The sequence below is a fragment of the Chlorocebus sabaeus genome, chromosome 22 (assembly GCF_047675955.1).
Source record: "Chlorocebus sabaeus isolate Y175 chromosome 22, mChlSab1.0.hap1, whole genome shotgun sequence".
Taxonomy (NCBI): Eukaryota; Metazoa; Chordata; class Mammalia; order Primates; family Cercopithecidae; genus Chlorocebus; species Chlorocebus sabaeus.
The window spans coordinates 15813882-15834762 of record NC_132925.1 but is presented as its reverse complement, the minus strand read 5'-3'; positions in this window follow the sequence as shown (position 1 = coordinate 15834762).

The window sequence follows — 20881 nt, the reverse complement described above, 5'->3', positions numbered from 1 at the left end:
TTGATAACTGAAGGATGAATAGGAGTTAACCAGCTAATGACTGGGGAATAGAACCTTTCAGGCAGAAGGAATAGCATGGGCAAAACCCTGACACTGGAAAGGATTGATACCTATCCTGACATCAATCCTGAGAAGAAAAATAAACTTATTTTAAAAATATTATCAACCTTAATTAAATCTAGGATCCATTAGTAAGGATTTCATTGCAAAAAATAGTTCTAGTGGTAAATTTTCTCCAAAGTACTGAAGATAATCCAGGGTGACTGGTCTGTGGAAGGAATGAGGAAGGGTAATGGGGACTCTTAGTAGATGATGCTATAGAAGTAATTAGAGTGTTTATCATGTAGGGGTGAACAATCTGAAATTTCTCTAAACGTAAGAAAAAGTGATTGCAGACAGCAGAGAAGAAGAGTAATGAACATATTTGTCTGAAAAAAAATTATCAATTTTTAGCTTTTAATTCTATATTTAGAATTGAAGCATTATTGTCTATCCTGGGAATAAAAATAAATGGTTTTTTTTTTAGTATTATCACCCTTAATAAAACCTAGGATTCATTAGTAAGGTCTTCATTGCAAAAATGGTTCTAGTGGTGATCATTGCTGTTGCCCAAAGTACTATTCTTTTGTCACAGATTATCTTTCTTGCAATTAGCACCTTATAAGCCTTTCTCATCATGTTTACTGGGTCACACACATGCACACAATTGCAAAGGCAGGGGTGTATGGAGAAGGCAATGTGAACTGTCTCATGAGACCAGGTCTTCAGTGCATAAAAGTTGGGATCTAAATTAAATAGTTGCTATAAAATTATAACTGAGAGAATAGAATGTTTATGGTTCCTCTTTCTTTTCAGTGCAAAAATGACTATAACTGCAGACATCGTAAAATAATGCCAAGAGCTTTTAATCAGAAGTCAAGACTAATCTCTAGCTCTTTCACTAATGTTATCCAAGCAGTTCTCCTTTAGTATCTGTTAACCTGAATTTCTTTATTTGTAAAATAATGTGCTTGAGCCAAATATATTAAAGACTGATATATTTAACTATCAATAAAATATGTAGTGCCCATGCACTAAATGAGTTCCTATGCAATAATTACAAAATATAACTATAGAGGATGTTCCAATTACATAATATTCACAGGAAAAATAATTTGCATCAATTAAAGTCATTGTCACCACTATTTTTCATTGTTTTGTGTAAACTTGTTTTTATATATATTGAGAGTTTATTATAATATTAACTGCCTACACACATAAAATAAATACTTCAATCTAGGAAATTGAAATCACTATTCAATTGCCTTCTTTTTATCTGAAAATGTCTGAGCTAAAAGACCAGACTTATATTAATATATATATGTTTCTTTTTGACACTCATCTTTTCTAAAAAATGCATCTTTTCCAATTTATTTTCAACATTTCTGTAACTACATGTTTTAGATATAGCTCATGTACAAAACATGTTGTTGAATTTAAAAAAAAACCTAATCATAAAACAATTGTCTTTTGACTGGATCATTTTATCTATTTATATTTACTATAATTAGTGATATACAGGTTAAGTACCCCTTATCTGAAATGCTTGGGACCAGAAGTATTTCAGGTTCGGGATTCTTTAGAATTTTAGAATATTTACATTATACTTACTAGTTAAGCATCCTAAATCTGAAACCTTGTCTCTACTAAAAATAACCAAAAATGAGCCAGGTGTGGTGGTGCATGCCTGTAATTTCAGCTACTTGGGAGGCTGAGGCAGGAGAATTGCTTGAATCCAGGAGGCAGAGGTTGCAATAAGCTGAGATCGTGCCACTGCATTCCAGCCTGGGTGACAGAGCAAGACTCCATCTCACAAGAAAAAAAAAAAAAAGGAAGAAAGAAAAAACAAAATCTGAACTGTGTCATGTTGACACTCATAAAAGTTTCAGATTTTAGTGTATGTTGGATTTTGAATTTTTGAACTTTGGAAGCTCAATCTGTATTTGAATGTGTATCTATCATCCATTTCTGTGCATTTGATTTACTTCTAATACTTCTGTTTCTTTTCTTGTATTCTTTTGTGTTTGTTAATTAAGTTTATCATTCCACCTTTCAATCTATTTGTTGTAGTCAACCCTCTTTTTTGGTATATCCAAAACTTTTATTATTCTTTTCATGGTTAATTTAGCAATTAAAATTTGCATTCTTAATTTTTTAAAGTATAATTATTGTTTTTGTCTTCTCTGTAATAAGAAATTTTGAACACATTAACTATATTTAGCCCATTTTGTATTGTATTAGATGATATTTAATTTAATCATTCTTTGTAAGTCTACATTATTGGTTTAGAAAGCTAATGTTGCTTTCTGCTGGTTGCTTCTTTGACCTTTTTCCTTTTTCCATATCATGTCTTCTCTCTTGAATTACCTTCCACATGGTTCATATTTTCTTTAATGAAAATTGCTAGTAGGAAACTCCCACAGATTGTCTGTTAATATCTTTATTTTACTCTTTATGGGATTTTTAGATCTTCTGTGACAAAGTACCACAAGCTGGGCAGTTTAAACAAGAGAAACGCCTTGTCTTACAGATCTGGGAGCTGGAAGTCTGAAATCAAAGTGTCTGTAGTGTCATTTCTTTCTGAGGGCCCTGAGGGAAGGATCTGTTCCAGGTCTCTCTCCTTAGTTCGTAGACGACTGTCTTATTTGTGAGTCTCTTCACATTGTATTCCTTCTATGTGTGTCTGATTCTGTTTTCAAATTTCCCCTTTTTAAAATTGGATTAGGACCCATCCTAATGACCTCATTTTAATTTGTTTCTCTCTCTCTGTAAAGACTGTATCTCCAAAGAAGAACACATTCTGACTTACTGGGGATTGGGACTCCAACAAATATTTTTCTGGGGGATAAATTCAACCATCACCCCCTTATTTAAAAACTGGTATAAAATTCTATGTGGGGAAAAGAAAGAGAGATCAGCCTGTTACTGTGTCTATATAGAAAGAAGTAGACATAAGAGACTCCGTTTGGTTCTGTATTTGAGATGCTGTTAATCTGTGACCCTACCCCCAACCTTGTCCTTGCAAGAGACATGTGCTGTGGTGACTCAACGTTTAATGGATTTTGGGCTGTGCAGGATGTGTCTTTGTTAAACAAGTTCCTGAAGGCAGCTTGCTGGTTAAAAATCCTGCCCATCCCTGGGCAATGGAACATCTCGGTGTAAAACCCGATTGTATGCTGTGTTTACTGAGATAGGAGAAAACCACCTTAAGGCATAAGGTGGGACTTACTGGCGAGACTAGCTGGAGCAATGCTGCTAAAAGGTTTGTGGAGATGTTTGCATATGCATATCAAGGCACAGCATTTTCCTTTGAACTTACCCATGTCACAGAGATCTTTATCCATAGGTCTTACTGCTAATTTTCTCCCTAAAATGATCCTATTGTCCTGCCACTCCCTTATCTTTAAGATGGTAAAGATAATTATCAATAAATACTAAGGGAACTCAGAGACCGGTGCCTGGTGCCTGCGTGGGTCCTCTCTAAACTGAGCGCCGGTCCCCTGGGCCCACTTTTTCTTTCTCTGTACTTTGTCTCTGTGTCTCATTTCTTTTCTCAAGTCTCTCATTCCACCTAACAAGAAACGCCCACAGGTGTGGAGGGGCAGGCCACCCCTTCAATTCTAAGTGAACATTTACTTTTCTTTATATTCATGGTGACCATCGGCTTGTGGCTTTTAATGGTCTATTTAGAAGTCAGCTTAAGGAAACTGGGAGCCTTCCTTTTGAGATGTAATAATCAAGAAAGGTAGCATCTGTATCTCCCAGTTTCCATGGGACTGTGAGGCTAACTTCAGCTGGCACACAGCTTCAAGTTGCAAAGACATGAGTACTTCATTTTTTATTTGAATTAAGACAATTAACAAATACAGGTGGCTACTACAACTACTACGTAAGTTTAAGGTGATCTATGTATGACAAATGGTGCTGTCAAGTCCTCTTAATTAAAGACTCTTTGTTGTTTGTCTTCAGAGCCTGTATGAGATGGGTTGCACCTGCTTGGCTATATAAAAGGGTAAAACCTCTTTCTGACTTCGTAATGTCCAGAAGTTTGCCTGTTATGCACATCCAATTTTGGTTTCATGCTATTTACTAACGAAACTTTTCTTTTCCTCCTTTTAAGTTTTTTTTTTTTAATAGCAAGAATAGCCTCTTTCCCTCCCTCTATATTCTGCTTCTGTTAATTCCAGTATGCAAGATTATTATAGGTTTATTTGTATAATTTTTATATGCATTTTAATTCAGTGTATTATTTCCTTGTGACTTAGAAATAGTTTGTATTACATTCATTATTTTCTTTTGAAAATAATACTTATGAAAATTCTTTGAGAATCCTGTCAACATGAGGTATATTTTTCCAGACAGAATTTCTTTCTCTTATTTCCACTAGGAAATTAGGTGTCTGTTGGGAAGAGACATATTAGATTTTGTAGGAACCCAGTTTTCAGATTCCTTCTTGGGCTGGGGTCACCGCGAGAGACCACTCGACACGGAAGTCACAGCGGAGAGATTTATTGCTAGCGCGCTAGGGTCCTATGTCCAAAGTTGGCCACAGGACCCCGAATGCTTGTTACAGACAGTTTATAAAGGCAAAAAACCACAAAATTTTACAAAGCTTGAGGCGCAAGATGATTGGAGCAGGTTATGGCCTGAGCGAGATGTCTTACTTTAATTGGTTGGTTTGAACCTGGTTTGAACCCGCGCGGGGTATTTCCCGGACTTGTTCTTCTGTTTGAGTTCCAGGAATATGGGTGGGTGTTTTAGATAGCCACACGGACATCAGGCGGGTGCTTTAGATGGCCACCTGGTCATTGGGTGGGTGCTTTTAGATAACCACCTGGTGTGGCTTTTCTAAGCTTCTAAGTTTCTAAGTCTCTAAGTTTCTAAGCTTCTAAGTTTCTAAGTCTCTAAGTTTCTAAATCTATAGGTTTAAAGGTTTCTAAGTTTCTAAACCTATTTTCAATTTATGAGTTTTCTCAACACTTGTGTAACAGCAATTTGGGCTGTGAAATAGACATTTTTGTTGTGTGACATACAACCATAAAGTGTAGCACGTCACAGCGTTTTTGAAAGTCAAGAATCTAGGGACAGTTTGTCTGAGTGGTACCAGTTTACAGTTTCTCATGATGTTGCAGTCAAGATGTCATCTGGGCAATGATGATCTGAAGGCTTGACTGGGGCTAGGGAACTGCCTTACAAGATAGCTCACTCACTTGACTGTTCTCTGGAAACTGCATTTCTTTGATAAATGTAACTCTGCATTGACCTGATCTCAAAATAAGATCCAATGTCCCCGAGTTGAGCAATCTAAGAAAGAGACAGAGGAAGAATCTTTGATTATACAGAATTTAAAGTCACAAACTATCATTTCCACTTGTGTTTTCTATTGATTACAAGGCACTAAGTTCAGTCCACAGTCAAGAAAAAGGAAATTAGCATCCACCCCTTAAAGGGAAACATATCAAATAGTTTTGTGACATATTTAAAATTACTCCAGGCTGTGAATTCAGTTGAGAGCTGGCTAGTCATTTAACTTCTCAGGCACACTTGTTTTTTTTGCTGTGCTCTGTACCAAGACAGGTTTTCTTGCAGGGGTTTAAAAGTGGTGAGTAGTTGTGGTGGGTTTAATTCTTATTTACATTTACACTGAGAGTATAGCCCCTTGGGATCACTTACTAGATTCTCCCTTTGGTCATACCCTGGGCTTATATTCACATTTTGTTAAACTAGTAAAATTACAGATCATTCCTAATAGTTTGAGAAATATTCTGCACACTTGAGAACATATTTATTAGCTCATAGAGTTTCTGTTGATCCTTAGGTATGCAATCATCATCTCTTCAGATAAGGATAATTTTACTTCTTTCTTTCCAATGTGTGTGCCTCTCATTTTCTTTTCTTGCCTTTTTGTATTGGTTAAGGCTTATAGATGAATGAACAAGAATAGAAACTAGAAATGTATCCATATGTCCATGGTTATCTGAATTTCTACAAATTCCCTGAGAAAATTTTTGAAAAATAAAACATTTTATTAAGATGTTGAGACATTGGAAACCACACAGAAACAATAAGCTTATCCTATACAAAAATGACTTTGAGCCGTGATCATAATTCTAAACATAATAATTGAAAGTACAAATTATCTGGGAAAAAAAATAAGATAATATTGTGCCCACCTTAAGTTAATAAAATATTATCAGAGGACACAGCAAGCACTAACTGTAGTAGAAGTGAAACAATTTCAAACATTAGATCTCATTGAATGTTTTAAACCATATACAAACATAGTAATAAGAAAATGCATATGTAAACATCAATATGAGAGAAAATATTCACAATACATATGTCTGAGAAAGAACTTGAATATATAAAAACACTAAAAGCTCAATAAGAATATATATATATTTTTTAAATGGCAAACATTTAGAAAAAATGGCTACAAAGGATGTATACATATGGAAAATAATCACAGAAAAAGATGCTCATTATTATTAGTTATTAGGAAATTGAATATTTAGCCCACAATCAAATAACATTTTGTACCCCTAAAATTGCTAAATTCAAGAATACTTATTTTACCAAATATTGCTGATACTACATGAATAAACAAATTTATGATGACAGAAATCAAAACAGTATTTACTTCGGAAGTGGTAGAGTGTATCTAAAATGGAGGCAGAGAAAAACTTCCTGAGATAAGGAAAATATTTTTAACTGATTATTTATTTTTCATTGATTCATAGTAATTGTACATATTTCTAAGGTACATGTGATATTTTGATACAATGTGTAATAATGAAATTAGGGTAAGTGGGATATCCATCACCTAAAACATTTTTCTTTTTTTCTTTTTTCTTCTTCTTTTTTTTTTTTTTTCAGACGGACTCACGCTCTGTCGCCCAGGCTGGAGCGCAGCGGTGCAATCTCGGCTCATGGCAACCTCCACCTCCCGGGTTCCCACCATTCTCCTGCCTCAGTAGCTGGAACTACAGGCTCCCGCCACCACGCCCAGCTAATTTTTTTGTATTTTTAGTAGAGATGGGGTTTCGCTGTATTAGCTAGGATGGTCTCGATCTCCAGACCTCGTGATCCGACCTCAAACATTTTTTATGTCTTTGTGTTAGAAGCATTCTAAATCTTCTAGGTATTTTGAAATATTCTATAAATTTTTGTTAGCTATAGTCATCCACCTTAATTAGGGTTTGGATTTTGTTCGTGTCATCTTGGCAAAAAATCATCAAATGTTACACTTAAGGCTGGGCGCGGTGGCTCACACTCGTAATCCCAGCACTTTGGGAGGCCGAGGTTGGCGGATCATGAGGTCAGAGGTCAGGAGATCTAGACCATCCTGGCTAACACGGTGAAACCCCGTCTCTACTAAAAATACAAAAAACTAGCCGGGCGAGGTGGCGGCGCCTGTAGTCCCAGCTACTCGGAGGCTGAGGCAGGAGAATGGCGGGAACCTGGGGGGCGGAGCTTGCAGTGAGCTGAGATCGCACCACTGCACTCCAATCTGGGCCACAGAGCGAGACTCCTTCTCAACAAAAAGAAAAAAAAAAAAAGTTACACTTAAAAAGTGTGGATTTCTCTGCATGTAAATTTTAACAAAATGTTACTAATGACAAAATTAAAATTAATAGTTATGAATAATTACAAAATTAAAAAATAAATAATAAAATTTTGTTAATAATAACAAAAATATGATCTACCCACATATAGCGCAGATATCACTTATGCCAGTGTGGAGTAACATAAGTTTCCGTTAAGTTCCTCTTAAAACTAAATTATAGGTGTGCAAGTCTAGGCAAAGAGAACCACGGCAATGTTGAGATGGTGAGGGAGAATAAAAGCAGCTGTTGCAGAGTTCTAAATCACAGACAAGAAGGCTGAAAGATGTGCTTACAGTTTCATTGGAGAAAGGTTTCTGGTTCAGAATATCATTTGGAAAGGGTGCACATTTTCTCTGGAAGTATATCTGACCCCTGGTTAAACTAGTTATGATTTATGAACAAAGTAGTAATAGTTTTTGTGGATTGGGCAAGATGTTTAAAAGACTAAGAATCCAGGCCAACTGTAATTATTAACTAACATTAACTTGAAAATCCCCTTACATGAAGCTACTTCTTTGTTCTTTTTTCTAGTTCAACCTCTCTGTGCATGTTCAGACAAAGACGTATTTCTTAAGATCATCTCTAATACCATAGGGCACTATGTTCTCTGCATCAAATATAACAGTTGATTGAATTTCCTGTATTATATTGGGATACACATTTCTCCAAACCAATTTTGGTTTGTCATGACGAGATCGTAGTTAATCTCATTAGAGTTAGGAAGGAAAATGGCTAATATAAGTCACGTGAGCGTTGGTTTTCCTACTGATTATATGACTTCAAGCAAAAGCTTCTAGCTCTCACCTTAGATTTCTTCCTCTATAGCTGGAGTTACAAGGATGCCTGATTTAGAGATATAAAGAGCTGGCTAAGTTAACTTATTTCTTCCTGAGACAGGGTGGGGCTCACTTTAGGCACTCAGAATGCTGTTTCTAACACTAGCACTACTAAGTTTACTAAGTTTCTCTTACTACTTAGTAAGTAGTAACTTACTGAGTTAATTCTAGTTACTACTAGTACACTACTAGTGTTTCTCTTACTAAGCTCTACTAAGAATGGATGTCTTGAGATCGTTGCAGTAAATTGTTAAACTCTAGATTTTCTTACCACTATGCTCACTTTATCCAAATTTTGAATACTTCTTTGTAGAACTACACTAAATTTGAAAGAAAAAAGATATTGAATCTGACATTAAACTAAAAAATTTTAAGCCATAAGTCCCGTTTAACATTTTATTAACTAAAATGTTAAGTATTACTTCATTTGTTGGAGATAGAAAATAATATTGCCTGAAAGTAATTTTTTTTGTTGTTGTTTTGGTTTGTTTCTGTCATTTGAACTATTATCATTGAAAACTTCCATTTAAGAAAATGCTAACAAACTGATTTAACAAGGCTGAGATTTTTTTTTGTCTTAAAATCTATTTGTTTTAAACTTTTGAAACAAGTTATTTAAGATGGTACTAATACTTTCCTTCTAATTAGAATGCTGCAAGCATAAGGGTATATTTTATGCAAATTGTTATCTATTGGTCAAATAGATATACCACGAATATACCACTGATATTTATAACATCATGGCATTGTTTCAAATATGTCAAATATAATGTAACTTTATCACACGTCTTCAATTGCATTTTAGATAACATGAAAAACTTCCACAGCATGTATAAATATTCTCATCTACTTGGTCTAACATTGTTTTAAATACAAATTGTAGTGATTTGGAAAGGGTCATATTATAAGTTCCTACATAATTATCAAACTAATTAGTTCTACCACCACTAGCATCTTACTATATGCATCTTAAGAGCATCTTTTAAAAAAGCTCTTTTTACTTAATAAAGGAATTTATGGTTTTAAAAATTGTGTAATCACATTTAATCCATAACATACCTACTTAAATGAATAAGTCACGGAGTATCACCTGTGAGTCCTTCTCCTAAGAACAAGCATGAATCAACTGTCACATCCTTAATTATAAGTTCAGAAGTAATCCACTCAATTTTTCCACACACGGTTTAAAGACTTCAGCGATTTCATAAGAAGAACACCATGCCCTGTGGAACATTGTCTGGTGTCTAGGTTAATCATAACAGCATCCTCTTCTGAGTGAGAAAAATTACAGTGTCATCTGGTTACAACTGAGAACATTAACGTGCTGATTCAGAAAAAATGCAAGTCCAATGATACCTCCCACAACTCAATAATCATATGGACACCAGTGATGTGTAAAAATAAAAAGAAATAAAATTGACCATAAAATATATTATCATGTGTAGGTTTAAATGCTCTTTAATAGATATGTTGTTATGTTTTCTTATCAAAGAAGGACCTTGGTAATAAAAGGAAGTGGGTGTTGAGGTGTTAGTTGGGTGCTGAAGCAAGCAGCACTATGGTGGCAATGCTGGGTGGTATGTAATTCTTTACAGATTTTGGAACTGGAGCTAAAAGAGAAAACAAAGGAAAATGTGTTTGATTATATAAAATTGGGGATAGCTACGCATACTGATTAAAGAATTTCTGGAGATCTGAAAGCCTGTTACTTCCGCTGATGTGCTATACTTCTCCCATTGACTCTGTTATTGATGGGTAGTTAATACATCTTTTTGATCTATTCTCATTGCAGTGCCCATTGTTCGAATTAGTTGGTAGGGCTGTTTGAGAAAACTCTGGAATAAGTAATTTTTGTTGTTGTTGCTTTGATTTGTTTCTCTCATTTGAACTATTATCATTGAAAGCTTCTACTTAAGAAAATGCTAACAAACTGATTAACAAGGCTGAGATTTTTTTTTCTCTTAAAATCTATTTGTTTTAAACTTTTGAAACAAGTTATTTAAGATGGTACTAACACTTTCCTTCTAATTAGAATGCTGCAAGCATAAGGGTATATTTTATGCAAATTGGTATCTATTGGCCAAATAGATATACCACAAATATACCACTGATACTTATAAATATCATGGCATTGTTTTAAATATGTCAAATATAATGCAACTTTATGATACGTCTTCAATTGCATTTTATATATCAAGAAAAACTTCCACTGTATGTATAAATATTCTCATCTGCTTGGTCTAACATTGTTCTAGAAAGTCTCTCCCGACATGCTGCATGAATTCACCTGAGATCAGAACAATCCAAGTAGAAAGTTACATCTTCACCTTTATTGTCATGGGGAATAGGGTATGCCAGACAACACATAAGAGTCAATAAATATGTCTTATTTCTAGGAGAATATTAATCCTTTCTCGTAATGTCACTATTCTACTTTATTTTATTTAAAATACTAATTGCAATTTCAAACTCTGATAAGTACTTAAAATTATATAGCTTGATTTGAAATATGTGAATCTTTTGATTATATTTCAAAGAGAGGGTGAGTTTTCTGCTGTGTCGATTTTATCAGAAATGAAAATTTTTCCTTTCTTTTTCTAACTTTATAAGTGTAGGAATACTACTCTACAACATATATAAGTCATTTATTTTATTATGCAAACACTTCAGAATATTAAAACAATAAACTGAAAATATATAATTTAAGAATAATCTTGTATTGACTCCATATCATTCTAATAGTAACTCAAAGTGCCAAGACATCGAGCATTTCTATGTGGGTTTTGTGAAGATCTGCAGTAAGGTCTCATTAAGTTGCATTTGTTTAATTCAAAATTTTTAGCACTTCAGCCTGGTTTTAGGCTGACATTTATCTCTATAAGCTCTATAAGAAAATGATTTGTTAATCAAATTAATAGTGTACATAAAGCGAAAGACCATTTCAAACTACTTAAGATAATAAGTGTTTTAGAGCTCTTAAAGTACTTTTTAAGATCACATTTGCTGTCAAATAATTGAAACGTTAATCTTAAATAGTTCTTAGCTAAGCAGTAAAACACTTGCCCCAAGGGATTCCACTAAGTAAGGATTGTTCCCAAGATATACAATATAAATTTGGTGGCATTAGACTAAAACTATATATTTAAAAAAAAAACTCTAATTCAGCATTTATACCAATTTGGAAAGAAATTTTCTCCAATTTTTGATTAGCTCTTTGTTATACTGTCAAAACAAAAATATTATCTACATGCATAATTTTTAAAAAATATTTCTACATTTATTTGATCTGGTTTATTGACCTTGGTGTTTTACATTATCATATTATAGGACATGATACTTATGACATGAAGCACATTTTAAACAAACAGAATAATATAGTCAAAGCCATTTTCAAAACTACAGAATATTACTGTTGTCTACATTTTACCATGTGAAGTTGCAGATTAGCTAAAATCTGCAAGTGTTCATTAAAAAGCAGTAATAACACAGCAGCCACAACATGTCATGTATAACAGAAACTAGGAATAATAATAGTAATACATTAATAATAAATTATGATATTATATAATTTTGAATGATTTCCAATTAAATTGAGTGCTAATGATTTTATGTTATTAATATATATTAAAATAAATGAGAAAAATCATATATGACCATAGAAATACCTTGAACTGAATTATGGGAAGTGGAGGATGGGACAGAAAGTAAATAAAGCATTTTAGATTATACTGTATAGTAGATAGGTCCCTTCCTATAAAGTTATTACTTAGCACAGCAAAGACTCCATCAATCATAATCAGAGTTTGAAATTACAGCAAGCATAGTATCTCCCTCAAGAAATGATAAAAAATAAGCATTTTACTAATAAATCCTTTGTTGCAGTATTTTTTTCATACTTATAATTTGAAATTTATAGACCATGCATTCTGAATTGTACTATGTATTCTAACAAATACACCACACATTCTTCTAGGACAAGGAGTAACTAGATGATGTTATATATTTTTCCATAGGAGCGGAACACATATTTTGATTTTTATATTACTTTTTACTCTCTTAAATATTACTTCCAGTTCCCACACTTGTTAAAGGAGTATCAAATGAGTCAGCTTTTTAAAGCCGTATTTTCTAGTAACGTACTCGAAACATAGCATAACATCAAATGTTATATTAATGCAAATAATATATTTGAGTATGTGTATAGTTTCAATATAAGGGAAATCAATTTTTCAAAAATTATGGCGTGGTGAAGTCCACAAACTAGTTAATAGCAGAGCTAGGACTCAATCCAAATTCTTTTCACTTGTAGCTTTTGTCCTTTCAGTGGCTTTACAGTTTTAAAACAAATGTAAACTCCTTTTGGGGCTGTGAGACAAGAACTGACCTGGTACATTGAACTGAGGAGGGGGAAAGCAATGAGAAAATAGTATAATTTTTTTGTTACTGGAGAAGTCAAAAAGAGTTTTTTATAAACAGCTCCTTTATAAATGAGATTTGAGTTAAGTCTGCAAAGAGGCGAGGAATTTGACAGGTGTCTTTGGATGAAAATATTTCAGTTAAAGGAAATAATCTCTGAAAAGTTCCAGAAAAGGAAGTGAAAAATTCAGCTTGTGTTAATGGAGTTAGGCATAGAATTAGAATGATAAAATCTTAGTACTGAAATGGTTGAAGACCAAAGACTGTACATTTAATATAGGCTAAAGATTACAGGAATTAATTGCAGTTCCGTTTAGATTGTAAAGAATCTAATATGAACAATTCAGCCAGGCATTGTCCTGTGCTTTCAGAGGCCAAAGAACACACATTGTCTTTTCTGTGAAAATAGCTGACTGATTTATTAATGGTTTCAATATAATATAGTGATAAATATTATTAAATAATGCTCAGGAAGACATAAGAGCTAAGAGGAGTGGTACAACTTGAGAATTCCAAGACAGCCTTCCAGTAGGAGATTTTACCCACAATGTTTTGGAAAGAATGAAGTCAAGTCAGGTTAGCAAGATAGAGGGAGCAACAGATACTAATACCAGAAATGCTGAACACCAGAGATGGTGGAAGGGTCCTGTGGAGGTCTTCCACGATGCATCTTCCACTTCTTGCCCAGAAGCTGCAGTCGGGACAGCAGAGCGTCTTTTAAATATCTTTGTGATCATAAATCTCATGCCTTAAATTGTGTGCTCTGTACTTTCCTTTTAATGGTTCCTTATCCATAAAATCTCTGTAATATTTTTTTTCTCACCAACTCTTTCTGTTGTTCTTTTCCCCAGTATAACATCCTCCTCAAAGTTCTATGCTATCTCTACTTCCTGGTTAGAGTCTGGAGGTTATCTGCCTGACCCAAATAAACAGTGCTGCATTTATTGTAGAGGGATGTACAGGGATTGCAATGATTTACAGTAGACATTTGGAAAGAAATTTCTAACACAGGAATCTATTTACCTCAGAAGAAAAAAATGTATTATGGTGACCATTCTATCAATGAATAAACAGAAAGGCAAAATGTCAAAGCACATGCAGCTGGTAAATGATGATACTATAGCAGAACAGTAGCATAACACAGACTTCCTCCTTGATCTCTGTATATCTAAGCCCCTGCAAGGAAGGAATGTGCTGGGTTATCCAAGAAAGACCCTATTCCCATCACTGCAGACTCAGTAGATGAGTCAGGCTGTTGATGTGACAACATCTTCAAATACCAGTGAAGATTGGCAGGCATTTCTTATTTCTGAAAGCAAGTTATTTCACTCTTTTAGAGGGAAAAGGAGTATCTGAAGGAAAAAGTGAGGGTTCAGGGACCATGAATATGTTTGAAATATGAATAGTAGGAATGCAATAAGCTTAAAATGAGAAACATTTTGACTGATCTAGGCAAATAAGCTTCTAAATACAGTAATTCAAATCAGAGGTGGGAAGAAAAATTGAGTTCAATGACCTCTGGTTTATTCACTGGAATTATGTGAAGGATTATCAGAACCAAAAAAAAAAAAAAAAAAAAAAAAAGGGGCAGGTTAAAGCTGACAAATCCAATGGGAAGTGGTAGGGCAGCCATTGAGGTCTACAGGAAGAAGTACTGCATAGGGAGAAAGAGCTTAACAACAGTACAGAAGCCACTCAGACACGCTAACAGAGCAGCCACAAAGGTCAGCAGGGCAAGAGTTAGCAGGCTTGTGCTCCTTCCTAAATTAATGACACCACAACCCAATCCTTTCCAATCTGGAGGAAGGTCAGTCCCTGCCTCCGTTCATCCTCATGTCATATGTCATATATCAGGGTAGGAGTTAGCCTGAGGATATGGTTAGGCATTGTGTCCCCACCCAAATATCATCTTGAATTGTGATTCCCAGATGTTAAGGGAGAGACCTGGTGAGAGGTGATTGGATCATGGGGATGATTCCCCGTGCACTTCTCATGATAGTGAGTGACTTCTCACAAGAGCTGATGGTTTTATAAGGCAGTTTTCCCTGTTCTTGCTAGAACTTCTCCCTCCTGCCACCATGTTAGAAAGTCCAAGCCTACTTCCTGTTTGCCTTCTACCATGACTGTAAGTTGTCTGAGGCCTCCCCAGCCAAGGAGAACTGTGAGTTAATTAAACTATATATCCTTCCTTTATAAACTATTCCGTCTCAGGTAGTAGCTTTATAACAATGTGAGAACAAGCTAACACCTGTAATCCAGGATCCTAGTGTCTATCCGTTACTAGCTCTAACCCACTGGAAACAAAACCTGAATGCAGAAATTATAGGGGAGATGTAGGAAGACTCCTTATCTCTAATATATGAGAATTATTAACTCAAAATTTCATCAAATTACCATTTATTTGGGCTACAGGATAGAGTCAATGTGTCATGCATTTCTTAGTAGAAATCATAAGTTACCTTAGGGAAACTGTTCATCTTCATTTTGTACCACTCTGCCTTTCACTTGCTATGCTCTCACTGCTAGGCAATTTTCTTCTTTTAAAATCATCTTTCCGTAAATTTTCTGTCGGATATTTTTTCTCTCTGCTTATTTACCTGGTAAGGTTCCTGTTATTCATTAGAATTAGATGAGCAATGTCTCCGGTGAATTTTTCCCCAGTTGCCTTGGGGAATATCTGGGCAACAATCTCCCTGTGACACCCTCACTTCACGATTTGCTTCACTGTTGAATTTATTATGTTTTACCGGAATAATTAAGATGCAAAAGTTGCTCATTTTTACTATTTTACATATATCTGAATATTTCTCACGATATGTCTAGATTTGAAATCATTTGAACTTTTCTGCTACTCTATCATTAATTAGTAATCTGTTGAAAAAAATATATCCAAATGCCTTGGGGTGGGTAACATCTTAGTAAATATCTGATAATTTAAGCAGTGATCCCTGTATATAATAAAATTTGATTTTGATACTTTTGTGTTAGATGTACGTATGTAGATAATGCTACAAAATTGAATACAAATGTTTGACTCACTCCTCTTATTTTTTTATTAGTATAATAGATCAAGAAGATGGGTGTGTGTGTGTGTGTGTGTGTGTATATATATAGTTTAATCATAAGCAAGCTGGTTAAAAAATTAAATTGGTCCTATATCAGTAAAAGTATTTTCAAAATGTAATGTTACCTATTTAGTAAATTTATTTACTCTCTTTGTACCCTAATTACCCCAAGCATAAATTATTGCTATTTCTGCTGATTAAATTAATATCACATGAAATGTCTGTAAGGAATATGGGACAAAGTGAATGCTCAGTAAATGATAGCCACTGACACTGTTCTACTCTGTGCATTACATACACATTTATTATTCCAAAAATACAAACTCTTAAAATTAATAATGTCTCTTCACTCCTGGATTTCCTGTAACCAACACAGTATTCCCAGGTGTATGTCAATTTAATCTATTTGGAAAGCTAAAATCAAAACTATTATAAGCAGCTAGGAATCATTCCCCTGCATAACAAATGAAGAGTAGTTTTAAGGGGCCCAGGAGTTTTTTTGTTCTTTATCTTTGGTACACATTTGTTTTCTGTTTGGTTAAGGCAACATCCAATTTCAGAATCACCATTTCACAAATATTAATAAGCATTTTGATTATACCATGTAACTGTGAAACACACACACACACAAGTTTTAGGGGAAAGATATAAGAAGACTGTTAGGCAATATAAATGTAGAATTTCCTATAAAATAAACTTCATTTCATAAAACGCTTTTATTTTGTATGGGATTAAGTTGTGTTGTGCCTTTATATTATTATTATTATAAATAAGTGGTCATTTCTCTTTGAGCAACTTTGTGGAGAGGCATGGAGCCAAGGTAGAGAATCCAGCAGAGAGGATATATATACATTATTTCTGAGCTATCTAGTTGATAAAGGTAAGATAGACAATTTATCCCATTTCTCTCTTTTTAAATTATTTTAGCTTTAGGGGTATATGTGCAGGTTTGTAATATAGATAAATTGCATGTTGCGAGGGTATGGGGTACAGATTATTTTGTCACACAGGTAATAAGCATAGTATTTGATAGGGAGTTGTTTGATCCTCACCCTCCTCCCTCCCTCCATCCTCAAGCTGGACCCAGTGTCTACTGCTCCCTTCTTTGTGCCGATGTGTACTCAGTATTTAGCTCTCACTTATAAGTGAGAACGTGCGGTATTTGGTTTTGTTTCTGCCTTAATTCGCTTAGGAAAATGACCTCCAGCTCCATCCATGTTGCTGCAAATGACATAATCTCTTATTTTTAATGGCTGAATGGTATTCCATGGTGTATACATACCACATTTTTTATTTTTTATTGTTTTATTGAGCCACAGTCTTGCTCTGTCACCCAGTCTGCAGTGCAGTGGTGCGATCTTGGCTCACTGCAACCTACACCTCCTGGGTTCAAGCGATTCTCGTGCTTTGGCCTCCCGACAAACTTTTGTATTTTTAGTAGAGACAGGGTTTCATCATGTTGGCTAGCCTGGTCTCGAACTCCTGACCTCAAATGATCCACCTATCTCTGCCTCCCAAAGTGCTAGGATTACAGGCATGAGCCACTGCATCTGGCCCCACATTTTCTTTGTTCAGTCTACTGTTGATGGGCATTTATGGTTGATTCCATGTCTTTGCTCTTGCAAATAGAGCTGCCATGAACATATGCATGAATGTGTCCTTATGGTAGAAGAATTTATATTCCTTGGGTATATACCCAATAACGGAATTGCTGGGTCAAATGGTAGTTCTAAGTTCTTTGAGAAACCTCCAAACTGCTTTCCACAGTGGCTAAACTAATTTACATACCTACCAGCAGTGTATAAGCATTACCTTTTCTCCACAACCTCACTACCACGTTATTTTTTGACTTTTAGTAACAGCCATTCTGACTGATGTGAGATGCTATCTCATCATGGTTTTAGTTTGCATGTCTCTAATGATAAGTGATGTTGAGCATTACTTTATATGCTTGTTGGCCATGTGAATGTCTTTTTTTGAGAAATGTCTGTTCGTGTCCTTTGCCCACTTTTTAATGAGCTTGTTTTTTTTGCTTATTAATTTAAGTTACTTATAGATTACAGGTATTAGACCTTTGCCAGATGTATAATTTGCAAATATGTTCTCGTATTCTGTGGGTTGTGTGTTTAATCTGTTGATGGTTTCTTTTGCTGTGCAGAATGTCTTTAGTTTAATTAGGTTCCATTTGTCAATGTTTGTTTATGTTGCAGTTGATTTTGATATCTTTGTTATGAAATCTTTTTCAGGGCCTAGGTCCAATATGGTATTTCCTAGGTTTTCTTCAAGGATTTTTATAGATTTTAGGTATTACATTTAAGTAATAAATCCACATTGAGTTGATTTTTTTATATAGTGTAAGGAAGGGGTCCAGTTTCAATCTTCTGCATATGGCTAGTCAGTTATCTTAGCATTATTTTTTGATGTGCTGCTGAATTCAGTTTGCTAGTATTTTGTTGAGGGGTTTTGTATCTGTGTTCATCAAGGATATTGACCTGAAGTTTTCTTTTTTTGTTGTTGTATCTCTGTCAGGTTTTTGCTATTAGAAAGATGCAGGTCTTATAGAATGAGTTAAGGAGGAGTTCCCTCTCTTTATTTTTTTGAAACAGTTTCAGTAGGAATGATATCAGCTCTTCTTCATATGTCTGATAGAATTTGGCTGTGAATCCACCTGGTCCTGGACTGTTTCTAGTTGGGGGTTTTTTAATGCTGATTCAATTTCGGAACTCATTATTGGTTTGTTCATGGTTTCAATTCCTTCCTGATTCAATCTTGGAAGGTTGTATGTTTCCCAGGAATTTATCTATTTTTTTGTAGGATTTCTAGCTTGTGTGCATAGGTGCACAGAGGTTTTTGTAATAGTTTCTGAGGGTTTTTTGTATTTCTGTATTGGCAGTGATGTCCTTTTGCCACTTCTGATTTCTGATTATGTTTATTTGGTTATTCTAGTTTATTTATTAGTCAAGCTAACTCTCTATTAATCTTGTTTATTCTTTCAAAAAACAAACTTCTGATTTTGTTGATTTTTGTGTGTCTTTTTTTTTTTTTGCATCTGAATTTTTTAACTTCCCACATACAGCCAATTAAATTAAGTTCTCAATTACAAGACCTTCAAAATAATTACAAAGAAGGAAACAATTCATCCAGCTAATCTCCTTTTCTTGATCTCAAAGGAGGATTCTTACCTGGCCGAGACATTCTCACTCTGTGTATGATTTATCTCAGTTTATTACTTGTTTGCTGTGAGGCTTCAGATTTCGGTTAATATTTTCCAGGAAGAAATCAATTGTGGCAAAACAATCAAGCTAAAAGAATCTTCACACTAATTAGTTTTGTAGCCAATAGTAAGCTTCAGTAATTAAAAGTGAGGAAGAGATAGTTACCTTCTCTTTGAATATCACTACCAGGTAGCATATTAGAAGAAAGCAAATCTAAGATTGATTTTTTTTCAACAAATTTAATCATTTACTTTAAAGCAGTCAAGATGTACAACACACACATGCGCACACACACACACACACAGAGAGAGAGAGAGAGAGAGAGAGAGAGAGAGAGAGAGAGAGAGAGAATCCTTATATTCTCATCTAGAAACTCCTTGAAGTATCATGCTTTGCCTGTAAAGGAAAGTATTTTTTGTGACAGGATTCACTAAAATCAGATCGTAGTATTATCTATAAATTGCTAAATATATGAGCAAAGAAATCTTAGACATTTTGAAGGTTATAGGCTATAGGGATAATGGGGTTATATCATATTTGTGGAACGGTGGTAAATATACTTTAGTTTTGGGAAACATTTGGTTGATTTGCAGAAATAAGTTTATTCAAGCTTTTGTAAAATCTACCTGTCTAGTTGGCATTTCAGAATCTGTGACTGAGACTGATGTGCCGGAATCTTTATGGGGAATAGTTTCAGAAACAACATCTGTTAGGAAGAAAAGTAACCCAGTTGGGGCAGGAGTTCAACGATGATAGGCATGACCACCATCTTAGCTGATTTCACGAACACAATTGAAAACTGTTTTGAATTAAAGCAAGCCTCTGGGCCTTTGTATTTCTTTCCATAGCAGTCTCTGAATGCGTAGAGACAAGGTGCAACTTAAACTGAAGAAAAGGTATACTTTAAACCAAGGATAATTGCTGTCGAGGAACTCAATCTTATGCCCTCAGTAGCTAACAAACCTAGTAGTGAGGCATGAATACTTCATTTCTGAAAGGAAATATAGGTGGAGCATAATGATATTCACTAGAGCTCGTAAAAGTATAAAGTTAGTGAGAAAAAAAATACAGGCCTCACTTCTATAGCTGGTCTCAAGGCCACAACTGATACTCATTATCTATCTTCTCTAACATCAATTCTAAAATCACCCAACTCTAGCCTATCACCTCTGCTGATCTAAGTGACTTACTTGATGGAGTGACCTAGACTCTCATCTCTGCAGTGGCTGAGCCCCTGATCTCCAGTTCTTCCTCATGTTGTGACTGCTACATTAAATTATTTAAAATTTAAAATGGCCAAGGGAGTACTAAGAGATGCTCCACAAGCTCGCCTGGATGAGTCCTATAATGGTAAATGTTTAACAAGCAGATTTCTGTAAAGAAAAAAAAAGAAAATGTATTTTTTGAAGGTGTGCTGATTTCTGTAGTGAAATATTTCAACCATGGCTGATTTAGAGCTACTGATATTACCCTAATTGAATGAGTAGTTGAGAAGAGATGTACATAACTGGCTCTAGTAATCAGGTTTAAGAGCCGATACCAACACACCACTGCCTTGATGCCAATCATATTCTCCTCTGTCCCACTGTGTAGCAGCAGCTGTACTTCCTCTTGATGCTGAGTCAATAATCTGCCAGGATGATGTCTTCTATCCTTGCCTGCTAGTCCCTTGGTACAAAGTCCAGATACTTGTTTGGATGCCA